General features: G+C 42.3%; 1 protein-coding gene across 5 annotated transcripts in view; it reads left to right on the top strand.

Moving 5' to 3' along the window:
- arhgap12b (Rho GTPase activating protein 12b) overlaps positions 1–25,743 on the top strand; it is a 54,018-nt gene that overhangs the window by 5,338 nt on the left and 22,937 nt on the right. The gene's annotated exons all lie outside the window — the stretch shown is intronic.

The raw sequence follows: 25,743 nt of genomic DNA, 5'->3' as shown, positions 1-25,743 counted from the left end.
TCCTTTCAGGATCTGCTTGATTTGATGCATTTGGGAGTTTTGCTTTTTGTGCATTCCTTAGTGGTTCCAGAGAATAATCTACACACAAATCAGCCACTATGTCAGCGTTTGTTGGGGCACCGAACACAATGCACGGTAGCTCATTTAGTCCTTTCTCTGCCGCTTTCCAGACAGGAAATTTGGTGCTCTCTTGAGCATAATTGATTTTGTCCCTCTTACTGCCCTCAAGTGTGCGTACCGTTCCATTCCTTTTCTTCCATTCTCCCTAGTTTATTTCCCACCATTTTTTCTCTCTCTCGGGCCTGCTGCAGATAACCGCCCTTGTCCCCATCAGATTCTGTCATATTGGGTGTGCATAGATTGTATGTTCTTCACTCGCCGTCTCTTGCAGAGCTGCACTCATTCATCAGCCCCTTACACCGCTCTACTTCAAACTATTTGTACCTCATTTGCCAGATTTGACGAAAGCGCCAACAGTTGCACTTCCCTTTTTAAGATGCTACCGTTGCCCTTGAAGCTTAATTTGTCTGGCTTGTACAGAGGTGAATTTTGTTTGGGGGGGATGGCCGGCTGTTGCAGTTAAGGTCATTAAAGACTAAACGGTCCGTTCACAGCTTCCCTGTTAAATGGAGAGTTCTATAATTGAGTCTTCAGGTGTATTTAACGCAAGGAACAGCCTAACACAACTGCTTGGATGTGTAGTTTTGTAGCGCTGCCTTTTGCTTATGCTTATTTGTTTAAAACTTGCTGTTATGTGGTAATATGTTATGTGGTAATATTACACCCACAGCTAATTCTTTGAGGCAGATCATCTCTGCAAGGGGTCTGGGGTCTGGCATCTGTATAAAGTGACTAAGCCCTATCTAGTGATCCTGATGCAGGGATCCAAACTTCCTGATGAAAACATTAAAACAATTCTCTCCCTCCCACCTGTCCCTGCTGTCTCTAAGATTGATAAATCCGGCCTCCTCCCACCTCCACGGTATCAGTCCCATCAGTCTGAGCCAGGAGAATGGAAGAATGGGTGGAAGGCTGCAGGAACTGGGGCTTATCCTCCCTCGTCTGCAGCGGAGGTAGATCAAAGTAGAAAAAGGAGATTTTCAGACGGTGGGAGTGCAAGCGACACTGCTCTTCGCAAGCCATTTTTGGGGTGGCTGTATCTAGGCAGGGTCAGCTTGTTTGAAGGCTCCAAGTGCTGCTTGTGTTCTTTGTTCCACAGGCTGCAGCAGCCTCCTCCACCATGGAGTGAACAAAGAGAGACAGGCTTGAATAGAAACTAGGTCATATCAGCGGAGGATCAGTCTGTAGCCCCCAGTCGCCCCGCCGTGGGGACCACTGTGTGAGTGTGAATGCCATGTGTGATGCGCCATGTAAAGGAAAGTGAGAATGGAAGCACACTAACAGAGTTTACAACTTCAGACCCCCACATGCACGACGGCTAAATGGTTTTTGTAGTCTGAATTGACATACCTCAAAAGCCCCCATCAAGGCGAGAAAAGGGTTGTTTTCTGTGTCACCCGCTGCCTTCACCAACCTTTTTTGAATTAATTTCACGCTTGTCAAATCACACAGGCCAAAATAAACACGCATTTCACTCTCGGCCATTTACATTTGCATGTGCAGCCCTTTGGAGTGTGTTTTTGTCAGCCTACAGTAGTGCGGGAGGGGCTGATAAGAAACAGACAGTAGACAGGACTCAGCCAAAACTCCCTGTGAAGCTCAGTGCTGTCTGTGGTCGTCGGGCAGGTGGAGCCCACTCTTTGTGCCTTTTGTGATGTGGTAGTTTGTCCTGTTCGGCCTGTTGCTAGGCAAGTGAATAACCCTGCAAAAAACCTTCTTCCACTGCTTCCTGTCATAGCTCGGGGGCAGAGAAGAGGATCATTTTGTGACGATGCTGTATTGTCTGAATTGATTTTTACTACCAATACTAGATTTTTTGAGGCAGATGCTGATGTTTGACATATGTTAACATGTATAGTTTGCACTGAGTTGGACATTTTACAGTTGAAAAATAAACATACACGAGTATGCTGCTGTAAGTGCAAACCTAATTGTAAGAGACCCAGGGAGAAGAAAAGGAATAGAGATTACTGCACTGCAAAGCAATTAGAACCATGAACGATAATTATAGTGCTTCTCATAATTTGACCTAAGGTGTATTGGTATGCGTCAGTAATAATGTTGTTTGTAAGTGAAAACTACTTATTGTTGAAAAGACAGGATGATGTCATCAGGGTTATATTCTCCGACTATAGAAAGTTCCTGAGAGAAGAAAAAACATACAAGTTTTTTAACGGACTGATCAATATTGTGTATAAAATCATGCTCCCATAACTAGATAAAATAAAGATGCTGTTTCATTTTGCTCTAGTGCTTATTGCTATCTTCTTGTTATTCATCCATTAAATCAGTTCACCTTCAGCCTCCCCTCCACACACACGGCCTTCTCTCCCTTACACATTCACCCTGAAGGAGAGAAGGAGCTGCTGGTTGAATGGGCGGACGGCTAGATGGATGGATCTGTTAGAAGGATTTGTCGCTGACATGCCTCTGCTCGGGTGCCAGCTGGCCACCTCTAATTGATTAGATTTGATCTCAGGGTGACGATTAACGCCTCTGTGTCTCTCCATGCTTTCCGTGTGTAATTTGCTTATCTCTTGGGCTCTGGAGGCAGCAGAGCGGCATGATCCACTCCCCCGCCTCCTCAGCACCTTTAAGGGGTTTGCTTGGGTTAGTGGTCACACAGACTTCCTCCTGAATCCTATTTAGTTACCCCTCCCTCCTCTAAAAACACAGCTCATATGCTCTTAAGGGATTCCAAGAACCTGGCAATGGCATAGTGCTCGTTTTCTTAAAATAATGTGACAAACCATATGATTTAAAAAGGCTGTTTTTCACTTAAACATATTGGGTTCCTCGATGGCTATTCTGTTCTATTCTGACATGTTGTCTATTTTTAAAAGTCAACAGAAAAATGACAACACAGATGGCCAATGGCCACCAAGAAAGGTATTTTGGTTATATACTTGGCTATTTTTACATATCTTGGGGAAAGACGAGACTTGATGGGAAACGGCTTTCCAAAGCACAGTGACTTAATGAGCAGATAAAGGCTGCTCTGTGGGATTGTGTGAGCCGCCACATTGTTGTTTTCTTTCTCTGAGATGTGTCACCGAAGGGAAGATGTGGTGTCCCTGGATGTGTTTGTGTCTGTGGCTTTGCACCGTGGAGCCAGCGGGCTGCCCTGTACTCACTCACTGTCTGATAAGAAAGACCTTGAGAGGCCTCCACACCCCTGCCTTTTTATACCGTTTCACACAATCACTCTCCAAACAAGGTATCAGCCGCTCAGGGGCCTCCCTTTCTTTCACAATTCTGACGCATTTATCTGTTAAGTAACTCCCTGTAGTCTGTAACATGCAGCACTCTATGTTAATAAGAAAAACTACTAATTCTCTGAGATTACAAGATGGATTAGTCACTCTCCTAAAATAAGCCGCCTCCTGTATGACATGTCTTGTTTCACAGAAATGTCCTCAAAGGTCTGATTTGATGATGCCTACTGTCACAATGACCTAACTGGCTTATAAATGTATCAGGACGGATTCTCAAAGGGTTTAAAAACGAAAGAAAACAGCTGAGTGGAGTCCGGCTGCCTTCAACCTACTGCCCTGGGCCCTAACAGAGCCGCTGTAGCCTCCGTGGGATGACCTGGGGGACAGGAGGCCAGACGGATATGTTTTCATGTTTGGGTGAATCTGAAGATTAGTTGTAGCCTCTGAGCTCCGGATGGCAGCCACAATGAGATGAATGACTTGAAAGAGCAACATTACAAGATGGAGGAGAGCATTAAAACTGGATGTTGAAATGTTCTTGAATGTGGATGGTTTGTTCATTGTTTCTTTCAACATGCCCACATGCGCTCTTTGGCTTCTGCTAAGTTGTGTGTTTACTGACTTTTGCAACAGGGTAAAGGCTGAGGATGTGTACCAGGGGCTTAGCAGTGCATCGAAATAGACTGCTATCTGGAGGTGGTTGGGACTCCTAAGGGCACTTTAAAAATGTATTCACTCCTAGAGAGGTTTGATCAATTTACTGCTGCTATATTGGTGCAGTGAATTGGATCATTATTGTCCAATGACGTGAGTTTTCTCCCACGTGAAGCAGAATGTCTGTATTGTTCATCTAAAGGACAGCATGCTGGCTGTTTGTACTTGATGGTCCTGGGAAGCTCAGTTCACTGTACAGAAACGACCTGTTCCTAAACATCCCAACGCCACAATAACATGCTAATTACATGTTGTGCTGGATGGAATCTTTGCCTGCGGAGTCTAAAATTTGCTGCAGAGCACTCTTAACAGCCAATTTTAAAATGAGCTGAATTCTTTTGAAGTAAGAACAAGAAGGTCCTTGTTCCTATTACATAATGACCTAGTAAAATACCAAATATGAGGGCAAGCAGTGCTGTAACGTGCAGCCATGTCCTGTCTGTTGTGCCCCGTAATCTGGAGCTGTGCCGAGAGTCTTACTCCCGGACTGGCTAAAAAGGAGGCCCCTGCTTGTTTTCCAGTGCATACTTGACATTCCGGCCTCAGTGCCTACACACACACTCGCATACAGTGAGGCAACAGGCAAGCTAAGTCAATGAAGTTCTGCTTTCCCCTCAAAAGCGAAGCACTGGACCTTTTGGTAATTTAATATTAAATCTGAGCAAATTGTGCATCCGCTGTGTTCATGTGAGAGTCCGCCCCTCACTTTCTAAATGACTGCCGGCATTTTTTCTACTTCTCTTCTCTTTCCTCTGTCTGGACCTTTTAGTTTCTCTTCTATTTTCCCCCACTAGCTCTGTCTCTGTTGCTTCCTCTTCTGCAGTCAGCCTCGTATTCCCCTCTCCTCACCTGTCTCTCCCTTCAACCTTTCCTCTGAATCATGCTGTCAGATGTGGTCTCAGTGATGGGCAGGACAACAGTGAGGAAACCCAGAGCTCCTGATCCAACTTGTGACCATCATTTTTGTCTTCCCCATATCTATCCTGATACACGCCTCTGACACAACAAGAAGATTAGGCCCACAAGCCCCCAGGGGCTGAGCCTTCAAGACAACCACAAGAGCTAATGTTGACAAATCAGGCTCGGGGTTACAGAGAGTCATGTCCGTTGTGTAAGGTGCAGAATTTAACCTTTTTTAAATTCTTTCCAAGTGTTTGCTAAAGGTGAGCCAGATAAAATTCTCTACTTTCATTCTATTTTTCTCATTGTTTATATTGAGTTTAAATGCATATATTTCTAAGTCTAGTCATTTTGGATTGAAGCAGGCAGTGATGCTAACAAAATGTAATAAAATATTCAGTGTTTACCACTGCATGTTATTCTTGGCACACAGTCGGAACCCCTTTTGAAACAGATCATCATTTGATACTCCCATGCCAATGAAACAGTTGATGCTGGAGTAGCAGCTACTTAATTCTGCGTCATGCAGGTCCCATTGCACACTGTCATTGCTTATTTAAATCCCCTTCTAACTGCAACCATTACTCTGGCCACCTGAAATGAAACTAATGAAAAGAATATTAGTGGGGAATGGAGATAAAAAGTCCAAAAAGGAGAAGGCTATCATATTTACTGTCTCACCATCCAGTTTTAGATGACGAGAAGGGTTAGCATGAACATGATATCAGGCTGAACAAAGGAAGTGAAACTAAAGGGCCATTCAGTTTGGTAAACAGGCCAGATACCTGCCAGTCACCATGTCCAGCCCGGCCTATTTTGCAAATATATTTTGCCGTTTCACTTTCTGGCACTAACTCTTATTAGACTCTCAGAATACACCATTGTCTAAAAAAATTGCATGGCTTCTTTGCAGCTCAATCGAGGTAAGATAATAACTGAAGCTATAAGATATATTGTTTACCAACTGGTCTACAATAGACCAAACTTCAGGACTGTTCATGTAACTGAACAACTCAGTGGAGAGACTGTGATTCAAGACTTCCTCTCTCTGTCTACTCAGTTGGTGGTAGTTCTCTCCGCTCTAGTGTCCATAAAGCCGCTCTGCCTGTCAACCTGTGATGCAGCGTGGTGTAGTCACAAAGCGGATGACGGGAATACATCACCTATTTAATTTGCTCTCCCCCCCTCTTTCTTCTCCTCACTCCATTGCTCACTGTGGTTTATTCAGTCCCTCCCCTGTTGTTCACTGTCCCTCTCTCTGGGCCTGCCTCACTGCTGTAGCTCGGTGCACTGGGACATCATGTACCCAGAGAAGGTAAGAACCTCTCGCTGCCCTGCTTTTTGATAGCACGGTAATTTATTTACCTCTCTATATCACAGCCAGAAACCTCCCTGCATCTTTCCCTGCCCTGGCTGTTTTTTTATTTTTGGTTCCAGTGTGATTGCTTTCTAACCACTAAAGCGCTTTCCTCCTGTAAGACTTCGACTTGCAACATTCAGACTGACAGCACCAACTGTTGTTTGCACTATTATTTGTTTTAGATATAGCGTTGGGCACACGTGGGCCTTCTTGTTTGGGATTTTTTTAGCAAGTAACTTGACCGCCTCCCGCTGTGTTATCCACAGAGGTCTGTGTTTGCATACAAGTGATGATGCTCCGTGCACTGGGCTCTCAGTGCATTGTTACGTAACTGATGCTGGCTGTGTCCAGAGCCTTTTAAACAGCTGCTAGTCATTTCCCCCGGCGGTCTCCTGCTTTGGATGAGAGGACAGGTCAAGCTATGCTTACACTCAACCCTCTGAGGACAGCGATCACGATCTGAGGAACTATTTCCCATTTTAGTATCTCTTACAAAGCTTTTTGTAAGATGTATGTGGCAATTAGCACGATGACGGTAAAGTAATTTAGACATCGCTTTCCCAGTATAAAAGCATTTTTGGCCTAACTGCGTTATGCTGTGTTTCCTGTGTGGTGTGTCCTTTTTCCGATTTCTCCTATTACCTCTGAATCCACCTTGGGGAACAGAATCAGCAGAGCGCTAAAGTGGAGTGCCGTCACTCCCCACAGTGCTTGTGTTTGTTTCCCTCTACTTATTTTCGCCCACACTGGTGTTTCAACTGCAAAGGGACACACTGAAATTTGAAAGTTGCAGGAATTCATGCTTTTAAAGATGAAAATTCCTGTTGTCCGTGCTCGAACTGTTTCTTTTCTATCCAAAACATAGAACTGAACACAAGTACTGTGATTGTTCTCTATAACATGAGTCTCCTTATCGCATCAGTCAAACTAACTGAGTTCAACACAGGGTGTATTCTTTCACCTACTTGTTACTCTTGCCCTCACTCACGTGTTTTGACGGCTCTTTGACTTGTTGCACTCTGCCGTTTTGTATTACAGCTTGTATCTCTGTGATTTAGTGTAATAGTACATCACATTACTGCAGATCAAAGAACACATTTGTGAGCTTTCCAGTGTTTCTCTGCTCTCACTGCTGTCCTCGGGAGAGCTGCAGCTGTTGCTGGTTGCCAGCGTGTGCAAGAACTGGTGGAAGCATCGGAGTGTGGGCGTCTTTGAGCATCAAGGAGCATGTATTGTCTCTGTCATATGCCATTGCTATCGTTAATTGCTTGGCGTGGCTGCCAACGAGACAAAGAATAAGGTGCGAGTCGATCAGCGCTGAAATAGTTCCGCTAGCTGCCGTCTTGCCAAAGGTCATTTTCTGTGAAAGGGAGATTAGAATTAGTATGTCACCATCATGTAGCAGCTGTACCAGTTCTGGAAAGGTGTGAAGGAGTTACTGAAGTGTGGTGTAGGTGTAGCGTCTGTATTCTGTTGATGACGATGTGCCTCGTAGTTTATTGGTCTTCTTTCAGTGGAGTTTGTTTTTACTGTTGTGTTTTTATCATGAGTTCCGGTTTCGTTGGTCATCTGTTCGCTAGTAGTTGAAGATGTGCTGCTCCCACAGTCGAGGGATGCCACGGTGAGGAAATCACCAACTTCCCCCCCCCCCCCACGGACACAGTGTAACAGCGACTACCGCGGCGAGCCTACCACAGTCCTGTAACAGCCCTCTGAGTTTTACAGCTGAATCGACTTTCCAGAAACTCTGTGTTTTTGTCCTCCGAACTTTCCACTAGCAGCTGTCACTGAACAGATACTAACAGTGATAAACAAAGGGCATACAGAGAGCGAGAGAGTGCACTCTATACCACTGTAGATCAGTCTGGATCCTTCTGCCTGCTTTACAGCTCTGTACCCAAACAGTCATTTCAAACAGCAAATCCAATTTGAACACAGCATTAACACACGTCCTATAATTGCACTCAGTGATGGGCTCAGTTCAGCTCAGTAGGGAATCTGCCAACCAAGCTCTGCCTTTTGGGGATACAGTGCATGTCTCTGTAAGTTTCCTCAAAGCTGGACAGAAATAGCTCACAGATAAAACGGAGACACTAGGAGGCTGATCAGTGTTCACTCTAGTACACGGGAGAGACTTCCAACGCTGGCAGACTTTCGGTGCCCTTGTATTTGATTGGCAGAGAGGCACTCCCAGTGTCCATTAATGAAATGGATATGCCAGCAGTAACGGATGTCTCAGTGTTCCCGTCATGCTCCGTTGGCTCCTCAACACCATTGGCTGGTTTGATCACCTCTTTGTGTAGTTGATTGACAGCTTGTTGATTATTCTGTCAGAGAGGGATTACAAAGTTTCAGTCATAAATAGATAAAACAGCTATTTCTAATGCGGAGGAGAAAAGGCAGAACTTCTAAAACCGTACAGTATTATAAAATGTGCTGCGAATCAAACTAGTGAACTGTTCTGCAGGAGTCTATTGCCTTTTAAAGCATGATGTTTTTTTCCTCCCATTTGTGATGGACCTTGGTCAGGTCAGCTTTATCTTGCCTGAATGGAAGCAAAACAAATGTGTGTTTGGGAGTGTGAGTGCCAGTGCCTGCCTCCAGCCTTGTGCGCCTCTTTCTGTTGACATAACTCCTTAGTTCCCTTTTTGACTTCTTATGAAGCGTTAACACACCAGTTCTTCAAACCAAGATCTCTAAAACTGGACTAATTTATCATAGTTCAATAGTGACACTCAACATGAATTAAATTGTGTCAATTTCACAGGTGTTCACAAAGACAACCATAGTAATACATGAATATAAAAAAGTACTAATGAAACACAATTGATTAATTCTATGAAAATAATATAATTAAAACTGTTTCACTTCTCCTACAGTTTCTTTGTTTTGTCTCCGTTGGGGAGCAGACAGTCTATGTAACTTCCATCAGTGGTAAAAAAATCACTAAGTCCTTTCCGCTAATGTTTCCACAGTGAAGGGAAACCAGATAGTTGAGCTTATTTGACCCCAGTCCTGCTAACCATCTGCTCAGACAAGCATACCTCATTAATGCTTGTTTACATCTTTGTACTTGATTTCCTTGTTAGAAGTGCATGCATATTAGTATCCGCATGTGCAGTCTGACAATCCTAAGTGGCCATTAAGCTCATTCCCATGGTGACCGTTTAGATTTATTCAGTATGACGTATACACGGATCTGTTGTTGGTTTTTTTGTTTTGTTTTTGTCTGACTTTTTCTAGATTTAAATCAAAAAAACAATTTTAGATCTAAATGATAAATAGATGATTCTTGGCTGCAACCCTATTTATGGCAAAAGGTCAGTTGGCTGAGTACCGTAGATTTAACTTCCCTGTTGTACTTTCAGTATGAGAGTCTGTTTGTTTGGGTGCTTCAGCAAATAAGCCTGTGTATATTAATGTTTTTTTTCATGACTGCTACTAGAATATTGTTTTGTATGGATTAAAGCACAGACACAAACTAATCCAGAGTGCCATAATCATCTAAAAAGTGTTCTAGGCTTCACTGGCTTCATGCACCAGCAACTAGAGCCTGGACATACTGCCCCCGCCTCGACACACAAACACACACTAGAATGCAATCTTCTTACATATCTGGATTAAGAGGTTGTGTACAGTACATTCCTGGGTTAAACCCCCTCCTTCCCCCCTTAAACTCCTGTTCATCCCACACCAACATGTTCCAGCACTTCTTCTCTTGTTGAACAATGTGCTTATTGCTCCGTGTTGATCCTGATTGTGGTGCGGGGAACCAAGTGTGCCATACTGTTTATTACCTAAGAGTGTTAGGGGGATTGAGAGGGTATTCGCTGCTTAGTTCAATGCATCTCTGTTGTTGCCTAATTCATTCTCCTTACGTATGTCTCTACCTCGAAGTCCCTGGTGTTAATTGAAAAGCGAGTAATCTGTCTTTCTTAGAGTTTGGGGTTATGTGGCTGCTCTGCGGCCCGGGCCAGGACCCCCTCCTGGTGGCCAGTAGAGAGGTTTGTTGTTGATCTGCCAGCCAATCCCCAGGCACTTGAGCCATTATTGATCTGAAATGAGTGAGTGTTTGCAACCATGGTGACATATTCAAATCAGAAGGCAGCCGCTCCAGTGCTCATTGAGTTTTGGGCTCTGTTTGAGGTAATGCCAAAGAGAAAACTGCTTCTTCACACAAAGATCCTTAACATTTTTAACAATTAAAAGGGAATTAAATTCAATAAAAAAAAATGAACCAACCATTGTTATTCCTTATCAAAGTAGAGTAAGGGGACAGGGGAGATCTACGTTAAAATAGACAATATAAGGGTCAGTTGCTTCTTGATAAATGATGAGGTCAATGTAGGTAAAAGCTGCAATTTATTTTATTCATAATTTATTAGTGTTATTTCCCCCACTGTAAATTTAAAGTTTTCTCAAGATAGAAACACACAAATCCAAGATAGTGTAGGCCTACTGGTACTAATAGGTTTATGTCAATTTTAATTATTTAAACTTCAATTTCTTTAAGTCAGTTTGACATTGCTGTGACTATAAATTCTACGATACCCATGATTCTTTTGCTATTGAATAAAATCCAGTCAGAGGCGTAAATCAGAGAGGTAGGCATTGTTTCCAAATCCATCAAAAATTGACCCAGTATCTGGAAGTGGTCACATCGGTTCTCCAAAAAGCAAATTGATTAGGTTCTGCTTATTGTTAACGGCACACATAACAGGATTTTGAGCTCAGTAATGGTAGTTTATATAAATAAGACTGACTTTGAAACTAATTATTCTGAAGCAAACCCACTGACCCTGTTCGCTACTCCCACCCAACCTAGCGGCCCCATTGCTCCAGATCCCTGTCAGCATCACTCAGCAGGAGAGGACCACCTCGTGGCTCAAAGTTACCGAGTGCCCCAGTTCCTGCCCTGCCCTGCGCACATTCTCAATGGGCCAAGGACAATTTGGCGGACAGTTGCCTTTACGTGCCATCGCTGGTTCGACAAAACAATAGCACCATTCTCGCTAATGTGGCAAGACATGCCCAGTGGAAATTGAATTGCTTTCCACAGAAGCAGCTCTGTGACGATCAATACCAACCAATGCCCTTTTTATGGGTCACTCAGAGGACGAAAGGGAACAGGGCCCTTCGCTTGGATATATTAGAGCCTGGGAAAGTGTGGCTGTATGGGACAGTTGGTTCTGTGACGGTACTTTGGAGAAGCATGATTATTTACCTAGATCGCAAAGAATACTTTGATGCATAAATCAGGCAGTCCAGGGCTCAGTATGTGGTCATGTTTTCTGTGTGACATGCAGACCACTGGCCAGCTGATGATGCAGTTCATTATTCTAAAGACCCCTAGCATGTGACTGGGCAGTATATAGATGACAAGGCAGCCCTCTCTCTGACAGTTACATTACACAACAATGGCTTTACAGTGGCTGGTCCGCTACTGGAACTTTTCTCTGGATGGATATAGAGAGGGATGGGGGCACGGAGAGGGGAGAGCTGGCTGGCTTGGCAAGTCTCTGGGTAGTGGGCTGAGTGACCCATGACCCATACGAACGGGACACAATGCACCTTTCTGTCATTGCATGTCCACCCCCAACACGCACACACACACACACACACTCTCAAACACCCGAGTCATGGTATGTGGGCCAATGGGTAGATAGGCTGAAGATTTAAATATGCCCTTTAATTGTGTGTAGCTCAGTAGCCCACTTACCCATGTTTCTTGGCCCTGTCACCACGTCATTATTAGTCATTCATCTACAATGACAGAAGCCCCTCACAAGTAATGAGAGCCCAAAGCAGTGTCTATTTACAGCCAAATAACCAAGCGTATTCGGTTTCTAATGAGTGAGAATACCAAAAAAACATGTTTGGTATTCTTACCCGATACATGACTAAAATGTTCTATTGACTATTTAATTGACTTCCTTTCAATGAACTGACATTACCAGTAAGGTCACAGACTTTAACTAATGATCTCTAATAGGAATGTGCAATTCAGACACACGTGGCCTTGAGTGCTGTGAAACCATATGAAAATTGCTTTTTCGCCTAATCGATGAAATACAGGATTTAGGGTTAGAATTTATTTACATTATCAATTTATCTGGTGATAATTTTTCAATAGTAGTAGAATAATCGATGGACAAAAGTATTATAATGTTTCAGAAAATTTGAAGGATGGAGTGTTTCATAGTAAGCTTATTTTTAATACTCAGATTTAGATATTGGAATGTAGACAGAAACATTGATCCTAAAAAACAGCTCTGACCCTATTTTCTAAAACCACTGTATTTCTAGCAGGCATTTTAATTAATGCATACCCTGTAGCGACACCAACTGCATTCCATCCACCTAATTTGTTCTTCTAGGACCCTTTCAGCAATAATTAGCAAATTCTCCATATGTTTTTATTGTTAGATTGTTTTTTTAGAACAAAAATCAGTGTTGTTGTAAACATGCAGTTTTGTTATTCCTCGAAGTCTCCTCCTGTGCTGTACCTGAGGCAGAGGAATATAATGAGTTGTCCAAACCACCCGCAGTGCATTTGGTTCTCTCTCTCTCTCTGCTCAGGTGACTCAATTTCCTCATGTTAGATGCGCTGTGAACGCAGACGCCCCCTCGGTGGGAGGCAACCCGCTGTCGGTCTCGTTCAGCCCAGATGTGCTTTTACTGTCTGCTGTCCCCCAAAAACAACATCTCCCCCCCTTTCCTCCCTCCATTACCCCTCTCCCTTTCACCATTGCTGTAACTCTTTTCTGTCATAATCTCACTTGATGTTAAAAAGGACTCTGTTGTTTCTGCTCTTGGATTATGGTGATCAGTTAAACCTGGGCATCCTGCAGATCCTGTGTTGTCTTTTTAATGGAAAGATGCTGTACTTGGCAACCACTAAATCCATAGCAACTACTCGTTTTCAGTTAGCGTTTGCTGGCATATATTTGAACCTACGTTGCTTGCTCAGATCATAGTTAAATATTCAACACCTTCCGGCTCATCTGTCAAGAAACCACTCGTTCACCTAAAGCTGTAGCACTCCACTTCCTGTGTCTGCCTGTGTTTTGTAGGCCAGTTGTAGGGTTTCGTCTGGGAGGAAGTTTCCATTTCCCTTGTGAGTGGCTATCACCTGTTGAAGTGGTACACGCCGCCTCTCGGTGCGCCATTCCACCACAGATTCAATCAGCGTTATACAGAGTGTGATACCAACGGGTGGCCTGAATATTTCAGCCTGTCTTCACATGCTACCGTGCATGCCTGCACACACACACGCGCGCTCTTAAATCTCTTGCGCCCTATAGCACTCCGCAGAGGGTTAAAGGGTTATGTTGCAGTGTGGCAGCAGAGGAGGAAAGAGGGAGAGATGTGTGCAATTGTGCCTCTTGAACCTCCAGGGCAGCTGGGTGGAGCTTATCTGGGTCACATTCTGGAGAGGCAGATCATTAAATTTGGAGCATTAGAAATTGGCTACATGAGAGCAAACACACTAATACATATGCATGGTTCAAACACAAGTGTAAAATACACACTGACTGAGGTTGCCATCCTTTTTCTTTATTTTGTCACTTTATCTAAAGCTGAAATGGCATTGTGAGATAAAAGTACTCCGTGCTGTGTGTTTGATTTTCAATTAACCTGATTCACTGGGGTTAATACCCAATGCGCCAACATCGGCGTGCTCTGCGACTCCGAGGCGCTCCTGCTCCCTTCTTACCAGTAATGAGTCATCATCTGTTTGAGCACACGCAGACACACTTGTCTTTGTCTCTGCCATGGGCATTCTGTGAAGAAATACAGCAGAAACTAATGCGCAGACATTATGAAATACAATCTCTGCCTTGACTAAAGTGGACTTTATCGTCTCGTTTTTTGTTCTGGTGTACTTAATAAAAGCCAGGCCATCTGCGTCCAGACAAGATGATGATTACAAGTATGTTCCCATGTGGGCGTGGCACCATTTTAAATGGAAATTATATATATTTTTTTGTTTACAGGGATGACTCATCCATAATTGTCTACTGTATCATTTCATTATTTGCAAGCTCTTGTAAGCAGCCTGAAGCTATAATTAGGGATTCAGTTTTGATAAGAAGTTCAGTACATCATTGTTTTTTATATATATATATATATATATATATATATATATATATATATATATATATATATATATATATATATATATAATGTTATTTTGGTACACCAAAAGTATTGATGATCGATATACAGCACTAGTCTATACACTACCTCTTATCCTGCACAGTGAATACATTTGTCTCTGTTGCAGTAGTGTTTGGGTGACGGGCACAAATCCTCTCACGGAGTCTTCTTACCTGGCTCATCACAACAGAATTGTGACGTTCCCATGGCAGACGACTCCTCCCACCAATCTGCCACTCGACTAACGAGGTAGATAATGGCACTAATCTGTCATCATCCTCATACATTTTGGCTGACCTTTCCTTTGACAGACTGGGAGGAAGCAGTGAAAGGGGTGTCTGGATCAGCTGTGATCACTTTGTTTTCACACACAGCTGGTGTCAGATTTACCACAACTCCAAAATCTAATCTCGATAATCTTCTTCCAACCCTCGACAAAGGAGAGAAAACACGGTGGATTTGTGCAATTTGATGATTGCAGCTTTTTGGGTGTTATTTGCTGTTTAAAATTGGGTTTCACATGGCTTTTGTTGAGCTGTTTTTGTGTTGCTCAGACATTGCTGAGATTAGTTGTTTTTGGCTTATTTCTGGGTTACCTTCAGAACAGTTTTCAGTGCCCATTTCGCTGCAGCGTCTGTCGCTGTGACTGGAGCGTGTGAACCACAGACTTTATGACCCCAGGATCGTGAACCCTGACCTTTTATGGCCTGTTGGGTGAACGCTGAGCATGGCCTCCCGTCAAGAAATCCACTCTGTCTCTTTCTTTCTTTCCGCATCTTCATCTTCATCTGTTCTGTATTGTCTTTTCCACTCTTCCTCCCTCCATCTCTCTCTCTTTTTCTCTCCATGTGTCTCTGAAAGGCTCAGGTCATTCAGCTAATGAGTGCTCCTATTTAAGGCGAGCACCAGGGCCCTAAATAGATCTTAAGATCCCTTAATCGGCCGCTGAGGCCTCTTCTCTTCTGTATGACGACAGTCTTGGTGCAGTGAGGCTGTTACAGTAGCCACATCCACATACCTGCTCGGGACACCCAAGCCCCGACTGGACACCCCATTCTTTTTTGGACCATGTTTTCATACCTGAGGACCCCACACTACGTTGTGAGTAGCTGTCGTTCTGCACTGTTCAAAATCAAGCTTATTGAATGTGACCTGCAGTGTTGAGGTTTAGGCTACTTGGCTGAGGGAAAAGTAGAGCATTGCTTCACTGACAAACTGTGTTTCTGATTAAACCATGTGCATTCCATTTGATTATTATTTGGTTATTGTCAGTGGTGGAAATGAGCTAGGAACATTTAGAACAAGGGGGTAGCTTATGTAGTGACATTTTTATTATTTAGAAATAAAACATACATTTTTCTGTGGTACTTGTTGGTGCATTTTTACAACTTTTCTAAATGTCATGTTAATAGACACCTGTTGGCTTAGCTAGCTAACATGACGCATGGATCTCAAGGGAGAAAGCGGACTATACAACGTTAGCTCTTGCAGGTAGTGATTCATCATAGAACCTGTCACACTTTTGCACTATTCATTAATAGTAATAATGGCACAGTAACAGTGTGAGCCGTCTTATCTTAAATTGTGCATTTTAGAGCTGAAACGATTAGTTGATTGACGGCAAATTAGTCCAACTTTTTTGATCATTTTGTTCCCACTCTTCCATTGTGAAGCTTTGCTGCATTTCTCTGTTTTACATTATTGTAACCTGAACGTTGGACTGTCGGAAGAAAAAAAAGAAGAACATTTGAAGAAGTTATTGTGGATAATGAAGAAAAAAAAAAATCACAATGTTTTTACATTTTGTACACGGGAGATTTTGCGCACATTACTTTTGTGGTTTATGCACAAGGAACAACAATGACTCCTGGTGTTAATTTACCATTACCTGTCATTCTAGTTTGTTTTGTACCCCATTCACTACACACGACGCACAATGACGTCACTCGGAAACCCTTCAGAAATGGATTATAATGAGCAACATCTTGACCAGCTACACCATTAAATAAATACAGCATTCTGGAAGTAGCCAATACGCCATTGGGCTTAATGACTACTTTTATTTTCATTCTCAAGCACATATGGCTACTAACACATCTGTACTTTTACTTAATGTTGCATTTGACCTTGTGGTTTTCCTACTTAAAGTAAAGGATCTAAAAACGCATTTGGACTTAGATGACGCTGCTTCACTGCTATTTCAGTTTCCCTCCAGGGTCACACACATTGTAAGAACTCTTGTTTATTTCTGCTAGTTGTATATAGTGTATTTTAAAAGGATTGGCGTGGATTGCCCTCAGGACTACTAGCAAAACATGGCTGTCTATTGTTATGGTTTTGGGTTACATAAGAGAGAAGAGGTTGATGGTTGTTTTCAGTGTCCTCTTTCAGCATCAAAAGGAGTCCATAACTGGTTCACAGAGAGAGTATAAAGAGGATCTGACCTTCACTTAACTGCAGGGCAAATGCAGTTCAACATGAATGGCTCGCTGACGAGGATAGTCTGTCTGTGAACAGAGCGAATATTGTGAGATGTGACAGTGCCTTGAGGTTGCGTGTGTTCGCTCATGTCGGAGCACACCGGTGATTGTATTCGCGGTAAAAGCTTTTCTTCGACATAAGAATAAGTCAAAGGCTCTTTTCTCCTCAGCCCTGACACACCTGTCCTCCTCACAGGACGGTAAAGACTGAGAGAAGACTTAAGCCGTGTTGGCTTAACCCCCTCTCTCCAACCCCCCACTCTCCATAGTATCCACAGCTGTCAAGTATACCTACTGTGCCTTCGTTATTCTCCATTGCTCCTATCTGTCTTTCTTTCTGTGTCACAGTGTTTCTGCCTGCACCCTCCCTCCAAACCTGTGTGACTCTTAACACCATTGCTTTCTTCCCCCCCTCCACCTCTCCCTCCACCTCTCCCTCCCCTCATGTCATTGTCAGCTGCTCAGCTGTCGTTGACTGAAGGCTGACTGGCCATTGTTTTCCTCTGTACCAAGAGCCCTTGTGTCCCGCGCTGTCTCTGCACTTCATGTGGCACCGCATCAATAGACCTCAGGCAACTGCCACCAGGCCCCCTGGGTGTGCTCCGTCATGCCCGTCAGGATTACAAATAAATCAGGGCCTAGTTTAAAGGATCACTTCACCCAAAATACAATTAAATATCCTCTCACCTGGACTGCTATGTAATTATCATGCATGCTAACCATTTTCTATGGAATACGCATGCTAATGGTGTGTCTTCATGTTTGTATGAGAGCCACACAGTGGTGTCAACAGGGGTGTTGATGTACAACCACAACTGTTAAGCCAGGGTCGTGTTTTCCACTCAATATGGCAACATTACATTACGCATACTCGTGATATTTTACTGCAACTAAAACAAATTGTTATCTTCATTACTTTAAAAAAAATCTGAAATAATAGTCCAAAACATAATACGCTTTCTGTCGTACATGACAAAGAAAAGATTGACGATGACTGAATTCCCTTTAGCCGCTTCAGTGTCAGGCTCATGTTCCAGGAGACCTTTTACACAGCTGACATTTTGACTTGTCATAGCAGAAAAAGCACAGGTGGAATTAATAACACTAACTATGACTCAGTTCAATCAAGTGTCCCGGTAAGCTATTCCAGTGAGCCGGCATGTACAAAAACCAGGAAAATTAGAATGCCCCCACCATTTAATGTTCTTGAATATATCTGCTATGACATGTCAAAAATATCTGCTGTGCATGCTGGGACACTTACTGGGACACTTACTGGGACACTTACTGGGACACTTGTATAGATCAGACCCATCCTTCATTTTATTAGTAACACCTATGTTCTTCCTACTATCTAAATGTCTGCTGTAAAAGGCATAAGAGCACCTTGGAACTGTCATAACTCATGGAACGAGCTACACTTGTGTTTTAGCAAGTCAACATTTATAGCATGAGAAAGGTGTAAGCCACCTTAATGACTGTGGGCAGTGTATTGTGAAGTGCTGTAGTACGAGGTTCCCTGTGATTCCCACCACTACAGCAAACCATGACTGTATTGTCTTGCACAATACTGTACTGTGTAACACACACATCCAAAAGTGCCAGCTGCATGGATAAATGGCAGTCCCAACACCCCCAGTCTGTTCGATTTAATTCGTCCCTTTATGTCCTGTTGACCAGAGACCGTAGTCAACACCTTAAAACATCTTGTAAATGAATTAATGAGACCGCAGAGGGTTGCTGCCTCAGTTACTGATTAGTAGGCTGGGTTCCGAAATACTCACTTCTAACTACAGTGCCCTCCAGAATTATTGGCTCCCCTTTAGTAAAAATGAGCAAAACAGGCTGTAAAATGTCTTTTATTGTTTATCATCTTGGCCTTTCGTTCAAAATATTCACAAAAACCTTACCTTTTCACTGAAGTAAAATTATTGAAAGAAAAAATAAATGTTGACTTTGAATAAATATTTTTCTCCAAAACATCTGTGCCACAATTATTGGCATCCCTAGAAAATCCTATGATGAAAATCTAACTGAAGTATATTTCCAGTCATATCTTACATCTTTATGTTCACCTGTTTGATTAGGAACTCTTAAGTGGTCAACCATGACTTCCTGTTTCACTGGGGTATTGATATGAGGTGACACCGGCCAACATTCTCTTTGTCATTCTTCACTATGGGAACGACCCGAGAACAAATTAGGAAATGGATATAAGAAAATCTTGAAACAGTTGAAAATGCCCATTTCCACTACAGGGCAATAATTAAGAAGTTTAAAGCAACAGGAGATGTTAAGAATCAGCCTGGAAGAGGACGTGTGTGTACATTGACGCCACACACCGTGAGGAGGATGGTTCCACTGGCAAAAGAATCTCCAAGTATCACAGCTGGAGAATTGCAGAGGTTAGTTGAGTCTTGGGGTCAGAAAGTCTCAAACGACAATCAGACGCCACCTACATCACCACAAGTTTATTGGGAGGGTTGCCAGAAAAAAGCCATTGCTGTCAATTAACAACAAAGTAAAGCGCATACAGTTTCCCAAACGTTACTGGGACTTTGTTTGGGACAGGGTTATATGGTCAGATGAGACCAAAATAGAGCTTGTGGCAACAAACGTCAAAGGTGGGTTTAGCGTAGACAGAAAGATAGCCATACAGAGAAGCACCTCATACCCACTGTGAAGTATGGTGGTGGATCTTAGATGTTGTGGGGCTGTTTTTCTTCCAAAGGCCCTGGACATCTTGTTAGGATACATGGTATCATGCATTCTATCAAATACCAGCAGATATTAAATGAAAACTTAACAGCCTCTGCCCGGAAGCTAAAATCTACACAACAATGGTTTACTGACCACAGAATAAAGGTTTTGCCATGGCCATCACAGTCCCCGGACCTAAATCCTATAGAAAATGTGTGGGATGAGCTGAAGAGGAGAGTCCACAAGCGTCAACCTCTGAATCTGAAGGATCTGGAGAGATTGTGTGGAAGAATGGTCTCAGATCCGGTGCCATGTGTTCACCAACCTCATCAGGCATTACAGGAGAAGACGCAGAGCTGTAATCCTGGCAAAAGGAGGCTGCACAAAATATTAAATGAAGGGGTGCCAATAAATGTGGCACACATGTTTTGGAGAAAAATATTTATTTAAAGTCAAAATAAGAATTTCTTTCAATAATTTTACTTCAGGGAAAAGGTCAGATTTGTGTGAATATCTTGAGTGAAAGGCCAAAACGATAAACTGTAAAATACATTTTACAGCTTGTTTTGCTAATTTTTACTAAAGGGGTGCCAATAATTCTGGAGGACACTGTATATCAGTGAGTTTTGCCAATTTGTAGTGCTCTGCGAATGTATAGTGAGAATTATTATACCACTATAAACTCAAAGTATTCCACATTACATTGTGAAAAGTAGTGTACAACCTATGGTAACTAATCAAGCACTATATTCATGCATTGTGCTAAAGGAGAAATGGAAAATACGCTCCTTATAATATCATGCATTTATCATGAAAATGTTTTCGGACACAGCCGTAGTCCACGACTAGCTGATTTAATTTAACGTGGACACGTGCAGCAACAGGTAAATAATGACACAAATCCGGGTTTGTTTTCAGTGAAAACGGCAATGAGTGAACTATTGAGTGACCTGCATCACCCTCGGTGACCTGGTATTTTTTTGGTGTCCTTTTTTTATGTTTTTCACTTTGCAACAATACACACCATTGTAAAGCTTCACTTTTTCAATTTGTCCACACAATGTAGACTTTACTATGTGATACCTCAAAGGGAATCTGAACCTTGACCTCCCTGCAGAGGGTAGACCTTTCTTCAGTGTGGATCAATACAAGTCTATTTATTCCTTCAGTGTCTCCAAACTGATTGACAGACTACTCTATAAAAGGACCACATGTCATCAATGTGCAGTTATGTAGGCTTCTGTAATCTGTGAAATAGTTATCAGCCGTGAAGAAAGAAATGTTACTGTCCCTGTTATCCAACATGTTGATGTCTCGGCGCTGCTGCAGTCCACTCTTCATATATTTGCCGTTTTCTCGGTGAAGACAGTAACTTGATCTGTTTTTGTAAATGTCCCAGCTTGAGGTGCTGATGTGTCTGCAGTGGGAAAGTTTCTGGATCCTGAGATGAGGATAGAGGAAGGAAACATCGTAACTTTCGTGGCATCAATAAACTATAACACCCCATGTTTAATTCATCATTGATTTATTGGTCTTTTCATCTTTAACAGAAACTGATACCAGATTGAAATTCCAACATAGGTTTACAGTTTAGCATGGCATGTAATTGTTCTGGCAGTGGATGAGCATTACACATCCTGTTATTTTCTTCGCAGCTGCTCTGGATTCACAATGTGACTAAATTGAAGTTGCTGCAGAAGTTGATGCATACTCTCACTGCAAGAGATTTAATAATATTGGCAACATGTTTAGAGCCGTCATTAGTTCCCTGGTCCAACACAAGTTTGACCACTGTATGTAATCTGCTTCTTCTGAAACCTAATCCACTAAAACAAAGTACTGAGGGCTCTTTGTTCCCAGTTTAAGGGATATTTTTCCTTTTACACGATGAGGTGTGTGTGTGTGTGTGTGTCTGTGTCTGTGTCTGTGTCTTGGAAGTGTCATTGATGTTTCAAGACAACAGAGACTTCACTTACTGGGCTTGAGGACAAAATGTGCTGGAGTGTCAATGTTCTAGCTTTGTTGTGCTGTAGAGTGAACGTAGCCTCTCGTTCATGCGCTGGTCAGATTCAGTAGAAATGAAAACACACTTGGAGATGCACGTGAAGACGCATACTGGTACACATTCTCATATTAACACAATAAACAGGACTATGTAAATAAATGACAGTCAGCAGTTAGAGAACTTGAAGTGGGGTTGTACTGGTTGGACCAATATGTGGAATATAATTCACCAGTTAACTGGAAAATAGTTATTTAATGCATAATATACAAATGTACACCATGTGGCCATAAGTATGTGAACAGCATGAAGGGAAGTCTTACTGCTACAGCATGCAATGATACTTGCAGTTTAGATTTGGCTCTACATGACTAGGGCTGCAACTATTATTTTCAATATCTATAAATCAGCCAATTATTTTCTTGATCAATTGTTTTGTCCATAAAATATCAGACAATTGTTATAAATGTAAAAGGGGACATCTTGAAATGTCTTGTTTTATCAACAGTCTATTCAATTGTAGAAGACTAAGGAAACTGGCAAATAATCAAATCAAAGAAGCTGCAACCAGAGAATTTATTTTTATATTGCTCAAAGCGTCCATCGACGACTCGACAAATCGCTACAGCTCTAATCAACACAAAGCGATATCCCTAAATAAATGTTTCCCTCTGTTTTCTCCCAACATACTCTTGTGGCTGAATGGGTTCAAATCCCTCCAGCCAGGTTCCAAATTCTAAAAGAAAAGTAGAGCAGCAGATTAATACCCATGTTTTTCAAATGACCTGTTGAACTATCCTCCTCACCATGGCTGTAATGTTCGGGTGTCCATTTACTTTTGGTCATGTATTTTCTATCCCTGAGCCTTCCCTTTTTTTATTGTTCATTTTCAATTTGGAACAATCTTTACTGTATTCAAAGATGATTTTAATGTTTGGTAATCTCCCTTCTATTTTAATATAGAGCGTTTTTGAGGTTTTAAAAGGATATTCTGTGGTGGAGGAGAGGGAAATCAGTGATCCCCGCTACTTCCTGGACTCCTCCAGCTCTAAGAAACCCTTGGAGTATTTCTATCTGTTTCCACATAAACAGAGCAGATTAGCAGGAAGATTCAAGTGAATATTAATAACCTACAACAAACCACAGCCAGCTGCCTTCCAGACCACAGCTAAAGACAGAGAGGGAGAGCAAAGTATAGAGCTGTCTCAAAGTGATTATGTGCTTTTATCATCTAGTTAGCGCTGCCTGGTAGTGTATTTAGTTAGGCACAATAAGATGTATTGCAGCCAGTGTCGAGTTATATTAAACTAAATACATTTTTGTTTTCAGCTTGAGACTTCATTCTTTTAAAGTGTCACTTGGCAGGACCGAGACTGCCAAGTGACAGTGCATGGAGGCCTGTCTCCACTGATGCTCGGAACTGATATGGGGAGCTAATGGGCTTTCACACTAAATTAGGAACAATCAAAAATACTGCATGTGGGTTGACCCTTGTAGGCTTCTGGTAAAGATCATGTGACACTCTGTTCTGTATGGTGTGAAAGCTGATACCTCTCCATACCAGACCCTGATATCATTCAAGTGGAAACATGTCTGCTTTTGGATGACTTTATCTAAACTAGCCCTAGTGTAACGTTGACCCTGTGGTTGATGTGCTGCTTCTTCTCCATCCTCAGTTGCTCTCTCTGAGGTTTCTTCCATTTTTCCCCCTTTAATTATGGGGTTTCTTTTAGGAAGTTTTTCCTTGTGCGATGCGAGGGTCTAAGGACAGAGAGTGTCGTAACCTGTACAGTCTGTAAAGCACACTGAGACAAATGTATAATTTGTGATATTGGGCTATACAAATACATTTGATTTGATTTGATTCCTGCATACCTTAGGTAATTCCACATTATAGGGCTTTTACAAAAAAGTCAAGTGTGAGTTGGAGTTTGGCTTAGTGCCTTTGTTGCATCTCTCTCTCTGTTCATTCCCGTCGTCTCTCTGAAGTCGCGGATCTATTTAAGGCATAAAATGCCCACAAGAAGATTAAAAAGAACCAAAACCATTTTAAATGAATGAAAACTAACTGCCCATGCTGCAAAATATTTGTGTCATTTAATTTTATCAGCAGACTTTCAGAAGACAGCTTTTTACTCCAGTCTTAGTTTGATGTTTGTGGTAAATGTTTCACATAATTTCTGATTCATTTTCTTATTATAGGCCTATCACATTTGATTTGTGTAATGTTTTGTAAATAAAGTTTTCAGATTTGGGATTTTATTTGTTTAATATTCAGATACATTTTCAACATGCATGAATATAGCCATAATTATAACCATATAATTTCAAACAAGAGTTTAACACTACAATTTGTAAAAAAAGAAAAGAAAAACAAACACATTTTTATTAGGGACCCACTCAAATGACCACCTGTGGGTCAACATCCCTGCTTTAGATTGCTTGTTTTGTCTAACCAACAGTCCAAAACCCCCCAAAATACTTACTTTAATGTAAAACAAGGAAATACAGAAAGTCCTCACATTTTGAGATGCTAGAACCATCAAATATTTGGACTTTTTACTCCTTTAATGATTATTAAAATAGTTGCAAATGAATTTTCTGATAATGAATCGGTAACATTTAAGCTGTACTTCGAGGGGCCCCCCACTGTGTACAGGTCCACACTGCTCTTACGTCCACCACACCCCTCCGACCAGCCATTCAGCACTTATGGAAGGGTGCTAGTGTAATTAGCTTGAACCACTCACGCAGGAGGCGTGAGGGCAGGATTAGTCATTAACTGAGAGCTTAGCTGTCAGCTGTCAGCCACACAGGAATGCTGCTAAGTCTCTGGTTCAGCCTTGTGCTCCCTGCCACCAAGAAATGGCGAGAAATGTATAATTCTGGAAGCAAAATAGTTCTTAAAATACAATGGCACAATGTTCTGTTAATAGCCAAGCCAGGGGTGTATGGATCAGACACCAGCTGTAAATGTCTTATGTGTAGCCCGCGTGTTGCTCTTTTTATATCCTGGACATGATATTGCTGTAGTTATCACAGAAAAACGGACCTTGAAATAAAGTCTGCATTGACACTAATTAACCAAGTTTTAATGTTCCAAAATGTCCGAATCCAATGTGTAGTGGTGGCACTCGGCACTCGCGGACCTTCTGTTTGTTTTTTCCCTTCAGTGGGAGAAAACACATGGGCAGTTAGTTTGAAAACAGAGACTCTTTGTTTGGCAAAAAAACACTCAAAATGAGTAATAACAGAGAGATTTGGCAATGCCGGTTCTATTAAAGAAATTGAATTTTCCTCCAGTGGTCGATATTTTTTCCTCCCCAACCTGTTGGCGACTAAACAGAACAAATTGAAGCTGTCAGGGTGCTGGCAGGTCGTTTGACTTCTGTAGCCAGAATTCATTTATCCATCCCCTTCCCTTTCTGTCTTCTCTCTCAGGAGTGTGCGCAGAATCCATCACATCCTGTTCTTCTTTTTTATTGGATGGTTGTATGAGTAACAGATTGCAGCGCTGCTCTGTCATCCCATGAGTATGGCTAGAGTGTCCCACACTTTGATCGTAGAGCACAGACGCTGTTGTGAAGCTTTTAGAGAAGTGCTGTATCCGTGTCAAGGATTGCCATAAAATGAAGAAAAAAAAGAAAAGGTCGTGCGGAGGAGGGGTGGGAGTGCAGTACCCGGACTGGACAGACGGCTGGGGGTCTGGGAGTCTCTCCTGCTGCGTGGCCTTTGACCCCCCCCCCCCCCCCCGAGGAGAGAAACGTAGGAGTCTCTGCATGGCGTGCACATGCAGTCTCTTTGTCTCTCTTTCACCCTCTCACCCACACACTCCTTTTCCCTCTGTGTTTCTCAGATGAAAGGCCTTGTGGTCACACCAGCATTTAAATTATTGCTCCAAAAGATGTACAATAGTTGACATACCAGGAGGGAAGGTAAACAGAAGAGTAGAGAGCAAATCGAGAGAAGCCCCAAAAGCTATTGTGAGTCTAGTGCTAGTCCAGCCAGCTAGGGAGTACAGTCACTACATCACTAAGCTTCAAGAACCAAATAATTTTCCAGGGTCAGTTTTCTGTTCCACTTTGTGCTGTG

Source organism: Cottoperca gobio, chromosome 20 (assembly GCF_900634415.1).
Source record: "Cottoperca gobio chromosome 20, fCotGob3.1, whole genome shotgun sequence".
NCBI lineage: Eukaryota > Metazoa > Chordata > Actinopteri > Perciformes > Bovichtidae > Cottoperca > Cottoperca gobio.
This window is presented reverse-complemented; position numbering and strand designations above follow the sequence as displayed.